Source organism: Lampetra fluviatilis, chromosome 17, assembly GCF_964198595.1.
Source record: "Lampetra fluviatilis chromosome 17, kcLamFluv1.1, whole genome shotgun sequence".
In the NCBI taxonomy this organism is placed as follows: Eukaryota; Metazoa; Chordata; class Hyperoartia; order Petromyzontiformes; family Petromyzontidae; genus Lampetra; species Lampetra fluviatilis.
This window is the reverse complement of record NC_136291.1, coordinates 7390331-7402141: the sequence shown is the minus strand read 5'-3', so window position 1 is coordinate 7402141 and position 11811 is coordinate 7390331.

Below are 11811 nucleotides of genomic sequence, written 5' to 3'. Positions count from 1 at the left end.
TCGTATAGAAGTATACACTTCACAAGTACACACAGTACATTCCTGTACATGTAGCTTTGGCATTTTTTGTATTTAACATATTTAGTACATCATGTACATTTGTTAAACGTTTTTTTTGTCGCTTTAATATTTCTACATTTGAATGAGAGGCGACGTGGGTGCCGCAGGAGGGTGAACAGCATTCTGGACGGGGTTCTAGTGTTGCCCCCCCTCACACCCCCACACCCCCACACCCCCCCGATTCAGGCTTGCAAACTAGCTGCGACAGTTGTGAATAAACCCGATTATAATTACACAACAGCAACAACAACCACCACCATTCAGTCACGAAGTGGCGGTGACGTCTCCACAGCGCTTGTGCCAGGCTATGTGCACGTTGAGGCCACGTGAAGTGTCGACCGCCCGCTGGCAGGAGGTCACGGGTCAGACCCAGGTGCCACACGGGTCGACTGACTGAGATGACTGTCCGATGCACCACCTGTGCCCCCTATTGTGCCAACTTGCGGCGTTTTGCCGCCCGGCGCTCCGCTCGTTGTTGTGGCCTCGCCACACACACACCTGTTGTGGGGAACAAACCAAATAAAACTACTACCCCATCGTTTGATTCTTCCGATGATGGAAAACTGCCAGCAACTGTGGGAATGAATACAGCAGCGCAATGATCATGGACCTCTGCATTGGATGCAGTAAAACCGTGGCCAGACTAGGAGGTGGGAGGGGAGCACTGACTGATCTGGTTAGCTGAAAGGTCTGGCTGACTGCAACAACAATCAAAGACAGCCCATTTGATGAACTGTACGCACTGCTAATTAATAATAATTACAACAATTTATACTGCTATAGCTACTTTACCCTATACGTTACACCTAACATTACAAACACATCTAAAATGAATTTATATCAATCTTACATGCATTTATTCTACTCTGGATATTAAAAAAGGTAAAATTAAGATACAAAAATAGGTAAATTACAGTATCCGTACTCTGCTGTATGTGATTATGTATAGTATTTACCATTGAAACCTGCAGCCCGAATAGCGGTTGTGTGGAATTATGTTATTATTTATCCGACCTTCATCTTCTTGGTTCTTTCGGTAAAGTCACGTAGAATGGAAATAATAAAATAATAAAAATTAAACATAATAAAATAATTTTCAGGACGTTTCGGCCACAACGCAAGCAGCCACAACGCAAGCAGCCGAAACGTCGTGAGAATGATTTTATTATGTTTTATTTTTATTATTTTATTATTTCCATTCTACGTGACTTTACCGAAAGAACCAAGAAGATGAATCCCTGCAGTCACGAAAGCTTTAAATCGAAATTTATCTGACCTTGTTTCGTTAAATTCGAAAATCTGGCTATCCGGGGTTTAACTGTGTTCTGTCTTCACACATTAAAACAAATATAAAGATATAATTTAGGCCATCAGCCCAATCACTTTCCAAACCAAAATGATCCAGTCGTAATTATTTGAGCAAGCGAACTGTCGGCAGGTGTCGACATTCTTGGTCTCATCACCAGAGTCAGGTTTGTTGAACAATTGCCAGATGTTATTGGCAGATAGCTCTGAATTTAGGTTGAAATTTCGATTTAAAGCTTTCGTGACTGCATGGATTCATCTTCTTGGTTCTTTCGGTAAAGTCACGTAGAAGGGAAATAATAAAATAATAAAAATAAACATAATAAAATAATTCTCACGACGTTTCGGCCACAACGCAAGCAGCCGTCCTCAGGTGAAGAACAGGTCTGTCGGGAAGACAGCGTCTGAATGAAGAACAGGTCTGTCGGGAAGACAGCGTCTGAATGACGCTGTCTTCCCGACAGACCTGTTCTTCACCTGATGACGGCTGCTTGCGTTGTGGCCGAAACGACGTGAGAATTTTTTTATTACGTTTTATTTTTATTATTTTATTATTTCCCTTCTACGTGACTATACCGAAACAACCAAGAAGATAGTCCAGAAAGCGAGGCAAGCATAACCTGGTGCAGTCGCTTACCAGGATTTAACCGTAGCCCCATGGGTCTGGGACGAGGGGTTGATGTTGGTGCCACCAGTAGGGCTTGCAATTGTCACGTTCCTTTGATGTTCAACCACTATCCCAGGCATTAACATTCAGAGCATTTTCTGAGTTGGGGAAACGCATTATCACTGTGACATTTTCATGCTCGATCCCTGCATCTCTGTTGCCGTGCTGTGTCGCGTTGCCTAACCGAGGGGCTGAATGCATCATGGAAATCTCATGCCGATCCAAGATAGGAGTGCTTATGATGGCCTCTCTCTCTCTATCCCATCTTCTTTCTCTCTCTCTCTCCTGGAAAATAATTCTTATCGTGAGCAAGCAGAGCTCGGGATTTTGCAAAGCCTTTCTTTTTTTTTGCAAAAATACGCGGCACATTAACACCGCCGACAAATGTGCCCACTGAAGTCACATGGGTGCTGAAACGGTGTGGCACCTTTTCTTTTACACACGATTGCCTTAACCTCGCTTCCTGTGTTTGTTGATAATATCAAGGGGGCCTTATGGAAACAGCATGGGGCTAATCGATTGTCTCAGCCGTGGCATCTAGTGCGGCAAACAGAGCGAACCTCTCAAATACAAAGAGCAAAAACATCTCACTTTAAATGGCTCCCTTTACAAACTCTCATGCTCTTCTCCGTAAGCTTTGCAGATGCCACTTTGTTTTTTTCCCCCACGAGCACTCTCAACATTTGTGAGGTAGTTTTTACATTTATATAAAACCTGCAATTGTGATATAAAGTATCATGCCTATTAATGTTGTATATGACTGTAGGCATGGGACTGTATTATTCAAGTAAGTTACATATACAACTAAGTCACAAAACCTTAATCTGGATGGATTAAATTTTAGAAATACTTATCAGTATTCCCATGATTCTGGAATTGTGAGTTAGATTCATGGCGGTAACATCAGTAGCGATTCATATCTCGTTCTGGACCACCTCTCCTCCCTTCACAAACGCACGCTGCCCAGAGTGGTGAGGTATAGTCAAAACACCGAAGTGGCGTGCGGGAATTCTTCATCCAGCAGAGGATCAACAAAGCACCGTCCGGTTATATTGGCTTAATTTTAATAAATTCGTGAAATGTTGGACTGAAGAGGCAGACGCGTCTTACTGGTTTGGTGAGCAAAGCTGTTCAGTTGGTAACACATAAAATGAGAAAAATAACAGAAGGAACATTTTGTTGGCATTTCGGGGCAGTAGCCAATGTTCACTGTTTTGTTTTAAAGGGCCCACTGAGGGTGGCCAGGGACACGGATGGCAAGCTGTTATCCCTTGTGCGGCCACCGGTGATCCCTTTTAAGCCAACTGCAATGATGCGGTTTGTGCCTCGCCACACACCTTTTTGGCAGCTCAACCGCTGGGTGCTGACTAAAATTGTGCCCAGGTGAAATTTCACGAGCCAGATGAGTGGCTTTAATAGAATGTAATTTCCAAAAGCTTTTTTTTAATGCGACAGTGATGTCCGTGTGATGTTTTTATGGCTCTATCCCAAATCAACAGTTACCTCGTTAATTCTACCTATTTGCCTGTGAATTTGTAACCCTTTTTGCAGCCCCTCTGTTATTGCATTCCATTGCTGAAATTAGTTCTGATCTGGTTCCACTTGTGCTTGTCAATGGCTGAAAGCCAACATTTAGGGGTCACCTTAGCTTTTTTAACGACTGTTTTTAAAATGCAAGCAAGTGGACGCGCACGACTTTTTGCACCGGAGGCAGTGTGTCTATTGTTGGACTCTGCCAAATGTGAATTAAGAGCATTTATGTGTTTGTTTGACGCAACCATAGAAGCAAATCTTTACTTAGAAACATATATTGGCTCAATCACTCGAGGGCATCAGATGGAGACGGTACTCCTGATGGCTTGGCCCTCCACTGGCCATCCACACAGAGCGTCATCATCAAGGAGATCCAGGCAGGACCTTAGGCCCCACCGACAACTCTTGCGAGGCCCCCCAAAATGACGGAACTTGAGGACCTCTCCGCACAATGAGCTGTAGCGTTAGTCGCTACATAAGACTTTATTTCAGCATTGGACCATGTGTCTGGAACTTCACGATATATAGCAGACGCAGCCGCAATGAACTTAAAAAAGATAGGATTTGAGTGCAGATACCCTCGAAAGGACATATCTCCCGAGTTTTATCAACACGCGCGTGAGGAATTAGACCACGCTACTCATAAGTGAGCGACAAGTGTACGGTCTCTCACCTATGAATCAGGTTGCCATTAATTACTCAAGGATGATAAGCTGGATTTCGGCACCGTGCCTCCTGCTGATATGCACACGGTGCGCAAGGTCCTCATTTCAAAGACTTCCCACTCCCCCTGAATTGACAGCTTGAGCTCCCCTGACTGCCTGGACAAATCCTTGAAAGGACAATCCCCAGTGGCATCGCAACCGTTCCCTCTGCCTCGCTGGAAGCCGCTGAATGGATTGCTAACTGCAACATCAAACTATAAATGCATCCCCGGCCATATGAAGAAGAAGGAGCATAGACCATCATGCAAACTCCGGTCATCCTCGTAGCGGCTTTTGGCTCGTCATCAAACAAAGAAGGTCACTGCATCGCGCGCTTTCAGATGCGCTTCTACGGCCATCTGGAACGCTCTTCCTTCCGATATTAGGAAGCCACTGGAGCTATTCTGTTTTAAATCTAGATGGAAAAAACGATTTATTTAGTGTTTTTTGTCTTTAGTTTGTTGTCGTTCCCCCACACCTCCGATAAGCATGGTTGGCTACTTACGGTGCGAAAGAAGTTCAACATACATACAAGAAAGAAAAATTGAGAAAATCCACACTCTTTCTGCTGGGAGAGATCAGAGCTGCAATCTGTTGACCTACTTGGACAAGTTGTTTCAGGCTCCACTTCAAGAGTTCTCCATCCTAAATATTGCAACTGAATAACTTGACCCATGCTGCTGTGGATCTCCCAGTGCCTCCAGTTGTGTTGACATTGGCTTTGGCGTAGGGCTATATGCATGGTTGTTTGTGTATGAGTTCCATGACAATGGGGCATGAGTTCCATGAAAATGAGGCATGAGTCCCATGACAATGGGGCATTAATTTGATGACAATGGGGCATGAGTTCCATGACAATGGGGCATGCGTTCCATGACAATGGGGCATGAATTACATGACAATGGGGCATTAATTTGATGACAATGGGCATGATTCCCATGACAATGGGGCATGCGTTCCATGACAATGGGGCATGAATTACATGACAATGGGGCATTAATTTGATGACAATGAGGCATGAGTTCCATGACAATGGGGCATGCGTTCCATGACAATGGGGCATGAATTACATGACAATGGGGCATTAATTTGATGACAATGGGCATGATTCCCATGACAATGGGGCATGCGTTCCATGACAATGGGATATAGATTCCATGACACTGGGACATGAATTCCATGACAATGGGGCATGAATTTCCCGGCTAACACCAAAAGCACATACATCGCTGTGCCATGCGAGTCAATGTTTTCTCTTAAGTTTCCGTATGTTTGTATGTATGTTCACTTTCTTTCGCACTGTACGTAGCCTACCACGCTAATTGGAGGTTCTCTTTAGTCCCGAGGTGGTAACACAGGCCGAGATGATTAACACTAAATTGTTCACGGAATGGAATAGACTGAGCCAGAGGCATTCCTCTTGTAACAGAGGGAAATGCAGGTCCTATCAGGTCCTCCTCTCGACACAATATGGGAAAACGCAGAACATATGAAGACTCCTTCAGACAGCAAGAGCTGTCCTCACGAACACGACTGTCAGACACTGTCTTTCTGACAGACCTGTTCTTCACCTGAGGACGGCTGCTTGCGTTGTGGCCGAAACGTCGTGAGAATTATTTTATTATGTTTTAGTTTTATTATTTTCTTACTTCCCTTCTACGTGACTTTACCGACAGACCTGTTCTTCACCTGAGGACGGCTGCTTGCGTTGTGGCCGAAACGTCGTGAGAATTATTTTATTATGTTTTATTTTTATTATTTTCTTACTTTCCTTCTACGTGACTTTACCGAAAGAACCAAGAAGACGAATGTCCCTGTCTCTTTCCCAGCAATCGCTTCACAATGGCGTGGGTGGCTACTGTCCTGCTACAATCACCTTCTTCTTCAGGAGATAATGAATGTTTCTACCATGAATATTATTTTACGAACACAATGCAGCCACCGAACACTCCATCCAATACGCTGTGGACATCAGAGGATTTTCGTTTTTAATTTTTGGGTTAGAAGTTTTTCCTGTTAATCATTTTTCCAAGTGGCTTCCTGCTGCTCATTTGATGTGGCTGATCTGGCATTTGATCGTTTTTTTTGTCACAGGTCTGTTATTGGTTAGCTCTGTGATTTTTTAGACAGACGTGTGCACAATTCGTCAATAGTCACACATTGGAAGGGTCATATTGGAGAGGGTACTTAAGTTCCGGTATGCTGCTATTAATGTACTCTACCTTGTTAGCATGGGAGAGGGTGCATGGACACGCAATCTCCCATGCTCTATTTGGTAATTTTAAAAAAGTAATAACGTTTAGAAAAAATATGGGGTTTAGTCCATATTTTTTGTTGTTGCATTAGCGCAGAGTTCAGCTATTGTTCGTAGTGGCATTTGTGTCTTAGTATGATAATATTCAGGGCATAAATGCCAAACCAATATTATTATGTTCTAGAAATAAAGCTGTTTCTGAGCATTTAAGCAGGCGGCGGTATTGTTCGTTTTTGCTTGTTTGTGTTGAAAAATGTGTTTTGCCGTGATGTTATGAATTTTATTTTAGATTTATTCAAAGAAGCAAAAGAACACTGAACACATTCTGAATTAAAAAAAATAAGATTTCCAAAATGTTAATTACTCAAAATAAAACTCCACAAAAAGTCCCCATGTGAAATTCTGGAGATATGTTTTACACTAAAGGCTTTGGTTTTACACAAGGGTAATACATATATAAACAAAAGCACAGAGTGTCGAGTTAGCTAATTTTGACTTAATCAAAAACATTTAGAATTGAGCACAATGTTTATTTTCACCCACTAATTTGAGCCTCTTTTAATCACATAATTGGTTTTGGCATGACATTTTCATACATGGTCTGCTATGTTTAATACAATTTTCTAAAATGTGTCTTTGAAATGAATTAAACGATCCCTCCCCCCCCCTTTAAAAAGACCTATTTTTAGTTGTACATGCTGCAGAAATCTAAAGACTTACAAATGGCCCAACCTGAGCAATTAGGTTCAATGCAATGTTTGAAGTTGTGAACATCAATAAACCTGCAACACAAAACATCAAACACCCTGCTTGCATGCAGTTCACAAAGGCCTGAATTTGATTCATATAGCTTTAAAGCAAGGCCTTTTGAAACAATCCTGCACGATAGCAGAGCATATGCGGGTGTGGGCTTGTGAACAATTTCATTTGTAAATTGAAAATGTCCCCCAACGTCTATTTTTCATTGTTTTTTCCTGTGTTTTCCTCATTAGCAGAATGTTGTTGTACTTGGAATTTGTTTGTTACAAATAATGATTAAATTTCCTTGAAGGAGTTTTCTCGCACAAGCGTTGAACAAACAGCAAAAAAACAGTGACACATCTCATCTTCTGCTTTCATGTGGCGTGCCGCAGAGATAAGCAACTGAGTTTTGGAGGGAAAAAAATCTGATTAACCCACGGCATGGCAATCACGTGACAACGACACAATTCTCACTGTTAATTTAATTTAGATTTTGAGTAGTTTAAGTTGAATCTTGACTTAAAGCTTTCGTGACTGCAGGAATCCATATTCTTTGGGTCTTCCGGTAAAGTCACGTAGATATAATTTATTATTTTTCTATCTACGTGACTTTACCGAAAGACCCAAAGAGTAGTTTAAGTTGATTTACATGTGCAACGACTTTACAAGGGAGAGCTGTGGTGCGTGAGCAATGCAACAAACCGAAGACAAAACAACATCGAGGGCAGTAGAATCCTTAAGGAATGTTGCACAACGAGCAGCATACGACGTATTTAACGGTCACCAATAAATCGTGCGCGAATGAAAAAAAACACCCAGTGGAAGTATAATGTGAGAGCGAGAGGCGCCAAGGCTGGGTACGGATTAAGCGACGGCATGGGCGTTATGCACACGTTGTAGAGATCGTAACGCTGGTAGAAGACTCAAGGGACACGAGATGGGTGAACGGCAAAGTTTAAGTAACCTTTATTTGTATTGGAAGTACGGCAAATAATACGCACAATAAAAACATCTGAAAGGCAACACAAGGTTATGGGAAACCAATATGTCGACGATAGTCATATCGTGAAATGTAACATCGTATCTTGTCGTGAAAAATATGTCGCGGCAAACCCTACTTGTAACATGGCAAAACCAAACGCAGGTAACGCGTTTAATATACAATTGGCATGTGCCACAGGCAGATGTCTTACACGAGAATACAGTGAGATGAGTGGTGGAATAAATGCCGCTCTACACTATGCAGCCATATGAACAATATACACTCAACTATAAACTATTTTCTATCTTACCAGGCAAGGCCCACTGAGCTATTTCGCTCCTTTTCAGAAGCGAACTGGCCACAAAATGTTAGCTCAACGACGTCGCTCATCATCATGCGGAAATGTAGAGCAGCCAAATACTCTCAACACGACCCGGAGAAAAATCCACAGGACCACGGGGAGAACATCCATTTATACAGACACAATTTCAACCGAGAGGAAGGTTATAGACTCAGCAATTATTGGAAAGATGTCATCAACCACTTTGGGTCGTGACTTGACTTGTGTTTTCTTGTCAATCAACTTCCACCGTCAGCAGTGTGGTGTGTGGAGCGGGGTGCAGGGATTTCCTGGTGGCCCTTTGCTGCATTGGCATTGCTGCTGCATTGCCATTGCTGCTGCTTTGGCATTGCTGCTGCTTTGGCATTGCCGCTGCATTGGCATTGCCGCTGCATTGGCATTGCTGCTGCATTGCCATTGCTGCTGCTTTGGCATTGCTGCTGCATTGGCATTGCTGCTGCATTGGCATTGCCGCTGCATTGGCATTGCCGCTGCATTGGCATTGCCGCTGCATTGCCATTGCAGCTGCATTGGCATTGCTACTGCATTGGCATTGCCGCTGCATTGGCATTGCCGCTGCATTGCCATTGCAGCTGCATTGGCATTGCTACTGCATTGGCATTGCTGCTGCATTGGCATTGCTGCTGCATTGCCATTGCTGCTGCTTTGGCATTGCTGCTGCTTTGGCATTGCCGCTGCATTGGCATTGCCGCTGCATTGGCATTGCTGCTGCATTGGCATTGCTGCTGCATTGCCATTGCTGCTGCTTTGGCATTGCTGCTGCATTGGCATTGCTGCTGCATTGGCATTGCCGCTGCATTGGCATTGCCGCTGCATTGGCATTGCCGCTGCATTGGCATTGCCGCTGCATTGGCATTGCCGCTGCATTGGCATTGCTGCTGCATTGGCATTGTTGCTGCATTGGCATTGCTGCTGCATTGGCATTGCTGCTGCATTGGCATTGCTGCTGCATTGGCATTGCTGCTGCATTGGCATTGCTGCTGCATTGGCATTGCTACTGCATTGGCATTGCTGCTGCATTGGCATTGCTACTGCATTGGCATTGCAGCTGCATTGCCATTGCTGCTGCATTGGCATTGCAGCTGCATTGCCATTGCTGCTGCATTGGCATTGCTGCTGCATTGGCATTGCTGCTGCATTGGCATTGCTGCTGCATTGGCATTGCTGCTGCATTGGCATTGCTGCTGCATTGGCATTGCTGCTGCATTGGCATTGCCGCTGCATTGGCATTGCTGCTGCATTGGCATTGCTGCTGCATTGGCATTGCTGCTGCATTGGCATTGCTACTGCATTGGCATTGCAGCTGCATTGCCATTGCTGCTGCATTGGCATTGCAGCTGCATTGCCATTGCTGCTGCATTGGCATTGCTGCTGCATTGGCATTGCTGCTGCATTGCCATTGCTGCTGCATTGGCATTGCTGCTGCATTGGCATTGCTGCTGCATTGGCATTGCTGCTGCATTGGCATTGCCGCTGCATTGGCATTGCCGCTGCATTGGCATTGCTGCTGCATTGGCATTGCCGCTGCATTGGCATTGCTGCTGCATTGCTGCCCATGCTGCTAGTGCTGCTGATACACTTGGGCTACGTCCATCTCCAAACCTTCATAAACAGTTTGCCTTTAGAGGATAACCCCCTTTTCCTGATGACGACCGCTTGTGTTGCGATCGAAACGTCGTGATAATTTTATTTAAAAAATTTCTATCTACGTGACTTTAGCGAAATAACCAATGAATATGATTTTTTGCAGTCACGAACGTTTTAAGTCAAAATCAAAATTTACAGGTGTCAGGGTCGGGATCGAACCTACGAGCTGCTGTATACCATGCTCTTTGGTTCTTTCGGTAAAGTCACGTAGGTAGGAAGTTAACATTGCGCTACAGTGGAGCCCCTATTTTATTAAATGAACATAATATAATTATTTTAAATTAACATGCCATGACACTGCCAATCGATGTGCAAAAAAAATAAGTTATTTTAATTAAAATGAATTCAGATCGCACATGGCTAAGAATAACGTGTCACAACTCAGCGTGCATATCAACGCAAATTGTATGTGAATGAAACCAATTGGCTTCACTAATGTGTATAATCAGGGCAGGTGACAGGACCAATGCAGTGATTACATCGAGGGACCGCTTATGCGTCGGCCAAGACGACTGGCAACTGAAACCGTAGGGAAAGTCTGTGATTGGACGACAAATCTGGTCTCATTATTGGGTAAAAAAAATACATCTGTGGAGTGCCAGCAAGTCTGTTTCTTTCCTCACTTCTGAGGGGGCCGTAGTCACACTTCCTTATGCATCAGGAGATTAAGCAAGTGTGAATAAAACTACAATTCATTTAAAATATACCATTTTACCCTGGAATAAAGAACATATCCTAATCGAGCTCATGCACAACCTTCAAACAAAACACTATAAACCCAATCCCACCCTGTACTTCATCTATAAAAGATCCATTGACTCCAGAATAAACTACTCCTAAACTGAATTTCGAAAACAATCAATAAAATAAAAAAATAAACTATAACCATGCTAATCCATTGCCCTCGAAGCGAGAAAGTGCTAAGGTCAAAAGCCATCATATGCCCCGGGGGCCCTGGGTTCCCCTTCCACCTGGGGGAAATTCTGGGTCGACCGACAGAGATGCAGACCACACTGCGGAAACTAGCTTTGTCCTACTCGTAATGGTTCCCTGTGGTGATTGGTTAGATTACAGACATACATTAACACGTAATTTCCTAAAGCTATGATTAATTATGCTTTCCATACTATATGTATTTACTAACTTATGTTTAGTTATATTTAACTGATGTACTGTAATTATATTAAATGTGGTGGCTACTGACTGATTCGGTCAGGAGTCTACTATTTGTGCGCTACTGTGTTAAATAATAATCGCGTGTATACAATAAACGTATGCAGGTATTTCCTACGCAACCAATGAGCCACACGGCGTTCTGAGAGTGCGAATTCTCAGCAGCAATGATTTAAGACTCTGAACCGGTTTCATCAGCGGAGTCTGCCCTGTAAAGATCGGCAGTTTACCAGAATTGATTCAAGCAAATGTGGTCGAACAATCCCCATGACGGGAAATACAAACGCCTGTACATTATTACACTGTATATTGCATTTTTTTTGCCGAAGCGTGTTTGTTTTTAAGTGCTTCTCGTCATTTTGGAACTCTCATAAAAAAAAAAAC